The sequence below is a fragment of the Elephantulus edwardii genome, unplaced genomic scaffold (assembly GCF_000299155.1).
Source record: "Elephantulus edwardii isolate Elephantulus edwardi_28Jun2011 unplaced genomic scaffold, EleEdw1.0 scaffold00030, whole genome shotgun sequence".
Lineage (NCBI taxonomy): Eukaryota > Metazoa > Chordata > Mammalia > Macroscelidea > Macroscelididae > Elephantulus > Elephantulus edwardii.
The window spans coordinates 401,039-409,076 of NW_006399780.1; the positions used below are offsets into that span (position 1 = coordinate 401,039).

Below are 8,038 nucleotides of genomic sequence, written 5' to 3' on the forward strand. Positions count from 1 at the left end.
GAGGAGGCCAGAGATCATGATGACGGTGCAGGACAGGATAAGGTTCAGATGTGTTGTTCACAATGTCACTATGCATCCTAGTCGACTTGACAACACCTAACAACAAGAAGTACTTACTGGATTACAGAACTTTCTGCTGCAAGTTTACTAATATTTTTAAGTCATCAATATATGTTGACTTTTACTCAAAGTTTATTCTGTATTTATCTAATAATATCTAATTACTCATATTTTTTCCTTTATTCTCTTAACGTAAATGATCACACTGATTGACTGTATAATGTTAAATAGACAAATGGAAGGAGAGAAACACTGGTGCCTCTATCGTTCAACTGTGCCCCTGTCTCGAGAGTACAGTGTGGAGGCCAAGGACAAGCTTGGGAAGCTAACATATGTGTTCATGTTGAAGCCAGGTGATTTACCTGTACTTTCCCAGAGTGACCATTCATCAAGCAGACACTCCTCCAGCACTGGCCCTCTCTGCTCATGTGACCATCAGCACCTATCAGAACAGTTCATGGGGAGATTAACTTTTGGATACCATTTCTGGGCTTGTGTTTGATGCTGCAAAGGAAGACATAGAGCTGTGTCTGGCTTACCTTGACAGCTGCTTTGGCATGAGGAAAGCAAATCTCTCAGAACAAGATGAGGCGGCTTTCTGAGGATGATTACAGATCGGCTGGAGGACACCAAAGAACTGCTTTCTTTGGACAGGAAGAAGGATTTTGTCATGAGTAGATAATCTCCGTAATATGAGGGAAGTGGAGCAGAGCTTTCCACACCAGGTGGATCATTACCACAGCTGGACAGCAATGAGAGATGAGCACAGGGTCCTCACAGTAGGGACAGATCAACATCAGTCTGATGTAACTCAAGAAAAAATGGTTTATATCTGTCATTCCTTAAGAAATAGCAGAGATACACACATGACAGGAAACAAGGAACAAGAGTCTCATGGACTTCGCTTTGAAGCAAATTTGGGACAGTTTGGCACATGCTGTCAAGGACATGAAACTTCCCACAAAAAATGAAAAGGAAAGCCTAATATCCCTCTGAACAGAATATGTACTCCAAGTAGTCTATCAGGAGAAGCTGCTGGAGGGTCAGCTATGGGTCAGTTCTGACTTGATGATACACAACAACAATGTTAAATAGGGAACTCTGGTGGCCTAGTGGTAAGAAACTGCACTGCAGTCCCAGAAGCATACAGTTTGAATCCACCAGCTGCTCTGTGTGAGAAGAATGGATAACCTTCTCTCCTGTGATTAACTCTGAAAACCCGCCGAAGAGTCAGCTGTGGGTTGGTTCTGACTTGATGGTACACAACACCAACAACAATATTAACAACGTTATATTCCAATTACATGTACAAATTTATCACTACTTGTTATATTTTTTTAAGTTTCTGGATTCAGGCTACTAATGCTTTCCTTAGGACTATGTGGCAAAGTTACTATGCTCTTCAGAAATGAGCTGGGTATGGCTCCTCCCTTTGGTAAAAACCAAAGAAAATTCACCCCTGTTGAATTGATTCTGACCTCTAGCAACCCTCCATCAGAATTCTGAGGCTGTAAATATTTACAGAAGGAAACTGCCTATTTTGCTCTTAAGGAGCTATTAGTTGATTTGATCAACTCACTTTTCAGTTAGCAGCCTGATGGGTTTACACCAAGCTACAAGAGCTCCTTCTTTTCAGTCAAAGATTGACTCTATTATCATCCTTAAGTGCTTAGTAAAAATTCCAAGTGAGTTGAATTCTACAAGGAGTAAATTTCATTTTTTAAATTGTATTTTTTTTCCAGTAGGAGTTGTGTGTTTTTGTATTTCAAATAGTTGTTTTGAAATGGCTCAGATTATCCTATCTTCTTATACGACTTCCATTTTTTTAGCTCTTTAGGATTTACAGTGCTGGGTCTTTGTTCATTCTTAAAGTTGTTCTCTCTCTCTCCCCCTTCCCCTCCCCCCCCCCCACTGGACTCTTTTACACAGCAGCTTACTTGTTTTACTAGATTTTCCAAGAAACCTATCTTAACATTTTGGTGTTATTGATTCTCTTTATTTGTCCTACCTATTTAATAATTTCTCATTTTTACATTTATTCTTCCCTTCCATCTACTTTCTTATGATTATTTTATCATTCTTTTTCTAGCTTGATTGCTAAGGTCACCTCCCTAGATGGAGTCACTGACTTGCTCATTCTAGAGTAACTTGTTATGTTGCCAGTGTCCTGGACTGTATGTTTTGTTTCATATCTTGTCAGTTTTACTAGCTGTGCTCCTCAGAGTCAGGTCTAAATAATCTACCCAGTCATTACTGGAACAAGAAATCCCTCACACATTTTTTTAGTCTTTTATTATTTACATGATGCACAAATATTGTAATATTTGCATTCAATATTTTTTAAAGGAAAAAAGAAAGTAAATATGATTTTGAACAAATGGACAGAAACTAACCTGTCAAAAAAAATGTTCGTCACTGTGAGTTGGGGAAAAAAAATGTTCGGCTAGTCAGTTTGCAAAGATAGTTTTTCCAAAAGTGCTACCTCTGTTAAGGTACTTTGGACCACTTTGTGAAGAGTTAGAAGCAGTGTTCAAAACATAACTCTTTTTAATTTTATTCTTTCATCTTTCTTCTCTCAGTGGTTTCTTTCTTCCAAATGAAACTCGATTCTTAATTATTTTTGACATTTCCCCCCAAATTACAAAGCATGTAGTTTTGCTATTACAGAAAATATTAAGGGGGCATTTTTATTATAATTTAGGTCACAATATTATTAAGTTAGTATAAAGGTCCATGTTCCAGAAAAAACAAATAATCACAAATTAACTGGGTTTCCCATTTTTTTAAAAAAAATTGATTAAAAAGTCAAACTTCCGTTGAGTCTGTTCTGATGCACAGGGGCCCTCTATCAGATCTCTTGAGGCTGTTGTCATAATTGGAGGAGACCACTCCTCTTTCTCCTTTGGAGCCAATGGTAGATTTGAACCATCTAAGGAGAGCAGCCTTTGTGTTTAACAGTGCAACACACCAAGAACTGTTGTTGCTGTTGTTATGTGCTGTCAAGTCGCCTGCAACTCACAGAGACCCTATGGAACAAAAGCTCTTCAAAATAACTTCTCTTCAGGAGCTCTGGTGGCCTAGTGGCAAGAAGCTGCATTGCAGTCCCAGAGACACGTGGTTCAAATCCACCAGGTGCTCTGCTGGAGAAGGCGGGGCAATCTCCTCCAGTACCACTCAGAGCTGATTTGACAGTACACACACACACACACACACACACACACACACTTAAAAAAAAGGGAGGAAGAAAAAAGAACAACCTTCTCTTCAAGATCTCTTCAAGAGATCAAACTTTTTGTCATATAGGAAATTGTGCTGCCATCGCAAAGGCATGTGATTCATCATCCCCACCAGGTGCTCAGTGGGAGAAAGTTGGACGATCTCCTCCCTTGCAATTTACTGACTCTGAAAACCCATTGGTGGGTCAGCTATGGGTTGGTTGTGGCTCAATGGTACACAGTAACAACAATGAACGGCCTAAAAGGAAAAAGTTAGCTTTGAATTACAGTATAGTACCTACCAAATTTTCTTAAGCCAGGTTCAGAATAGAACAGTGGTTTGTTTTTTTAATTGATTCAAAGTTTTGGAATAATCAAGGCCAAATCATAAAGACTGACAAATCAAATTTCTTTCTCTGAAGGGCTTCTTTTAGATAGAGATTGTTAAGCTTCCTAAAGTTTTAAATAATAACTTGAAGTAAACTTGTCAGTAATAACCAAAACTGTAAAAGTGTGCTTCAACTTAGTAATTTAAAATTTCTGTCCCTATAAAACAGATGTACAGTTGTCTAAGTATATTCCAAATAACTGAAGTATTATTTATAATCATATGCAGAAACAATCTAAATATATACTATTAAAGAAACAGTAATAAAATTTATAGTACACTTTCACTGAAATACTCCTCAACGAACAAAAAGAAAGAGACAAATTAGTATGCTCTGATATGAAAAGTTGTAAGAGAAAACTGATAAGAATTAATATTTATGCAGTCATGTGGCAGCAGTCTGACAGTTATCCAAAAAGTTAAACATAGAATTGGGGTAATTACCTAATGATCAAGGTCAGTACACTATGTTCTACATTGATTTGTTGTTGTTGTTTTATTAGTACATATTCCCTTTTCTAAGAATGTCAATCTGGAGACCAAGGTGCTCCTGATACAGGTCATGGTCTTTACAATCATTTGCTATGCATCAGAGAGCTGGACCTGGACAATAACTAGGGAGGATAGAAGGAGAATGGATGACTTTGAGCTGTGGTGTTGGAGAAGAGTATTGAATATACAATGAACTGCTAAGAGAATGAGCAGGTTTGTCCTAGAGAGGTTGAAACCAGGCTGCTCCTTGGGAGCAAGGATTCTGAAGCTTTGTCTGACATGTTTGGACATGTTGCAAGGAGAGATCAATCTTTGGAGAGGGACATCATGCTTGGGAGAATGGAGGGACAGCACAGGAGAGGAAAACCCTTGATGAGATGGATTGATTCAGTGGCTAGGATAACAAGGGTAGGTGTGTAAGAGACTGTGAGATTGGCACAGGACAGAGCAGGATTTAGGGCTGTTGTACATAGGGTCGCTGTAAGTCGCAGGTGACTTGACAGCACATAACAACAACAACATTGAAAAAAGAACAGTTGTTGGGAAAAAGCAAGAAAATGTCATGCTCTTTAAAATGTTCTTGCTATTGTGAATAACACTGCTATAAACATGGGTGGATATATCTCAGTCTCAGTTCTAATTTCCTTGGTGTATATTCCTAGCAGTGCAATAGCTGGGTTGTGTGGAATTTCCTTACACAGCTTTTTGACGAAACGCCAATCTGCCTTCCAGAATATTTGTATCATTTTACAATTCCATCAGCAGAGCATGAGTGTTTCAATTTCTCCACATCCTCTCCAACATGTATTGCTTGCTGTTATGTTGAACTTTGGTGCTGCTACTGGGGTGAGATAGTTTCTCATTGTTTTGATTTGTATCTCTGATTGCCAGTGATTTTTTAGCATATCTTCCTTTTTTTGAAAGTTTTTCATCTCTTTTTCCCATTTTGTGATTGGGCTATGAGAGCCTTTTCCTTGTGGAGACCCTGTAGTCTGCAAACTTGTGTTATGAGACCCTTATCTGAGAAGTCATTGCCAATTTTTTTTCTCCAATCTGTAGGTTTTCTTTTCATCCTACTGGAAAACGTTTTTGATGCACATTGGGACTAAATTTTTAGCACGTCTTGTTAATAGATTTTATCCTCTCCTTGCTGCACATTTCTGGTTATATTTACAAACGTATTTACACCATAGGTTAGTGCTTCTAAATTTGGTCCTGATTGTTTCTTATTTTTTTTTATGGTTTTAAGCTTTCCCCCATGTCTCCCAGCCACCTTGATTTTTGTGAGATGTGAATCCTGTTTTAGTTTTTTGCTGGTAAATGTCCAGTTTTGCCAAATGCCCATCAACAAATGAATGGATTGAGAAATGGCTGTACATTCACACAATGGAATACCATACAGCACTATAGAATAAAGAGCAACCATGTCAGTCTGGAGACTAAGGTGCACCTGATCTAGGTCATGGTCTTTGCTTTAGAGAACTGGACAATGACAAAAGAGGAAAGAAGAATCGATGCCTTTGAGTTGTAGTGCTGAAGATGAGTCTTGAACATACCATGGACAAATAGGTCTGTCTAGGATAGGGTGAAGCCAAGATGTTCCTTGGATACAAGGATTTTGAAGCTCTATCTCACATAGTTTGTGAGCATGTTGTCAGCAGGAGGATATCATGCTTGAAAAGGTGGAAAGACAACACATGAGATGGATTGACTCAGTAACTGGGGTAATGAGGGTAGGCATGTAGAGACAGTAAGATTGGCCCAGGATAGAGCAGGGTGCAGAGCTATTGTGCATAGAGTCGCTATGGGTCGTGGTCCACTTGATGGCACATAACAACAACAACAACAACAACAACAACAACATATAACATAGGAGTCTAAAGAGCATTATGCAGAGTGAACTAACTCAGTCTCATGTATTGACGGATACTGCATAAGACCATTATTGTAAAAATAGAAGGATAACTCATAAGATAAGTATAAATGTCCAGACGGGAAAAGAGAAAGGAGAAGTGGCAGAAAAAGGAGAAGGGTGAAAATCACTATGAAAGCAGATATTAATGGGCAGATTGAGGGTATGTGTGTGAAGGAATAGGAAAGATTCAATGGGACTAGAAAAATCTGATAAGAATAAGTATAGATCAATAGTGATAAAATATATAAAATGCAATGCATATAAAACAATATGTGTGTAATGCAACATAAATGAAAAATTTTAAAACAAAATGTAATGAAGGAAACACAATGTAAACAAATGATTGTATGAAAACCAATAAAAAAAAATAGATGTGACTGAAGAGGCTATCAAGGAGGAGATAAATGAGGCAATTTTACAATGTTGTTACTTGCTATCAAGTTGATTGCGACTCAGTGACACCAACTGACAGAGTAGAATTGTTCTCTCAGATTTTCTAGGTAGAAATTTTTTAATGAGGGCTTAAATATTGTACTACAAAGGCTCCTTCTATAAGCTTTAGCACTCTGTCTCACACACTTTGGGTGCGTAGCCAGGAGAAATCAGTCTTTGGAGAAGGATATCATTCTTGGAAGGGTCGATGGACAGCACAGGAGAGGAAGACCCCAGATGAGATGTATATGTAACTAGAACAATAAGGGTAGGTGTGTCAGAGACAGTGAGATTGACTGACGAGGGAACAGGATATAGAGCTTGTGCATAGGGTTGCTATGAGTTGCAGCCAAATTGATGGCACCAAATCAATACAACAACAACAACTTCCTTCTCCGAAAGAATTCTAGACCTCTGTCTGTTGTGTAAGTCTCTGCTCAAATGTGCACTTCCCTGACCACCCTGTCTAATAAGCATAGGTCTTCTCTGATACTCTATTTTATCATTTTAGCTTTTTTTTTGCTGCATTTAGCACTTCCAAGTGTATTATAAATTGACTTATTTTCTGCAATTCTTTCTATTGTTAATCCCTGATTTTTTTTGTTCATTTCTGTATCTACAGAACACTAAGTAGCTTCCCACACAATGGATAATTCATCTATTGAACAAAATTAAAAAAAATGAGTGGAATCAATGATGAAAGTTTGAAAAATAAATAGAAAAATGGGTAAAAGATACAGAGACAATTTATAAGAAAAGAAATGCAAATGATATTTAAAAATAGAATAAACTCCTTACAATGAGTGAAATACAAATTAAAGTTATGAGATAACACTTTTAAATCTATCAGATTCACAATGGTGGGATAATTTCACAGTCAGACTTGGCATTAAAAATAGACACTTTTGAGATCCAAGATGGCGGCAGAGGCAGAGACATCGTGGTGAACTGCGGGAGCAGCAAACCACTTAAAGCAGGGCCATTATGGCCTTCCACAGACTTCGGCTTATTGATATTTGAACACTTAAACAGTTGATGACTGGCCCTCAGTGAAGATCGAGGTTCAACAACTGGAATTCAAGGATTCCCAAGGAGAAATGGGTGAGTTTCGTGGCTCCCCCCCCCACAGAGCCCGCACTGCGCTGCACAGCCGCTGCAGCTCCATGAGGCTTCCACAGCCAGAGCGAATGGATTCCCTCACCCAGGATGGATGCTGGGCACCGGCCCTCCTTAATACTGGTACAGCGAAGCCACCACATTGCTGCAAGGTGGACTTGGTCTGGAGAGAATTCTTGGAGCCAGGATGGTGGCTGTGGGAGAAGCGGGCTCCCGCCGACTGCAGGCCCAACAGCGCCATGCACCTGCCGAGCACCCATGCGGCGGGGGGCGGGGGGGGGCGTGCACCCAACAGCCGCCTGCGCTGGGGGGGCCGTGTGCCTCCCGCAGGCCTCCCACGCTGGGGAGGGGCATGCGCCCTGCTGGCCGCCTGCATAGGAGGTGGGGGATGGGATGCATGCCCGCCATCTGCAGGTTTGG

At 39.6% G+C, this 8,038-nt stretch overlaps 1 pseudogene; it reads left to right on the plus strand.

Annotated features, from left to right (window-relative positions):
- Window positions 1-256: 256 nt before the first annotated feature.
- LOC102858836 lies at window positions 257-2,154 on the plus strand (annotated as a pseudogene).
- Window positions 2,155-8,038: the final 5,884 nt, after the last annotated feature.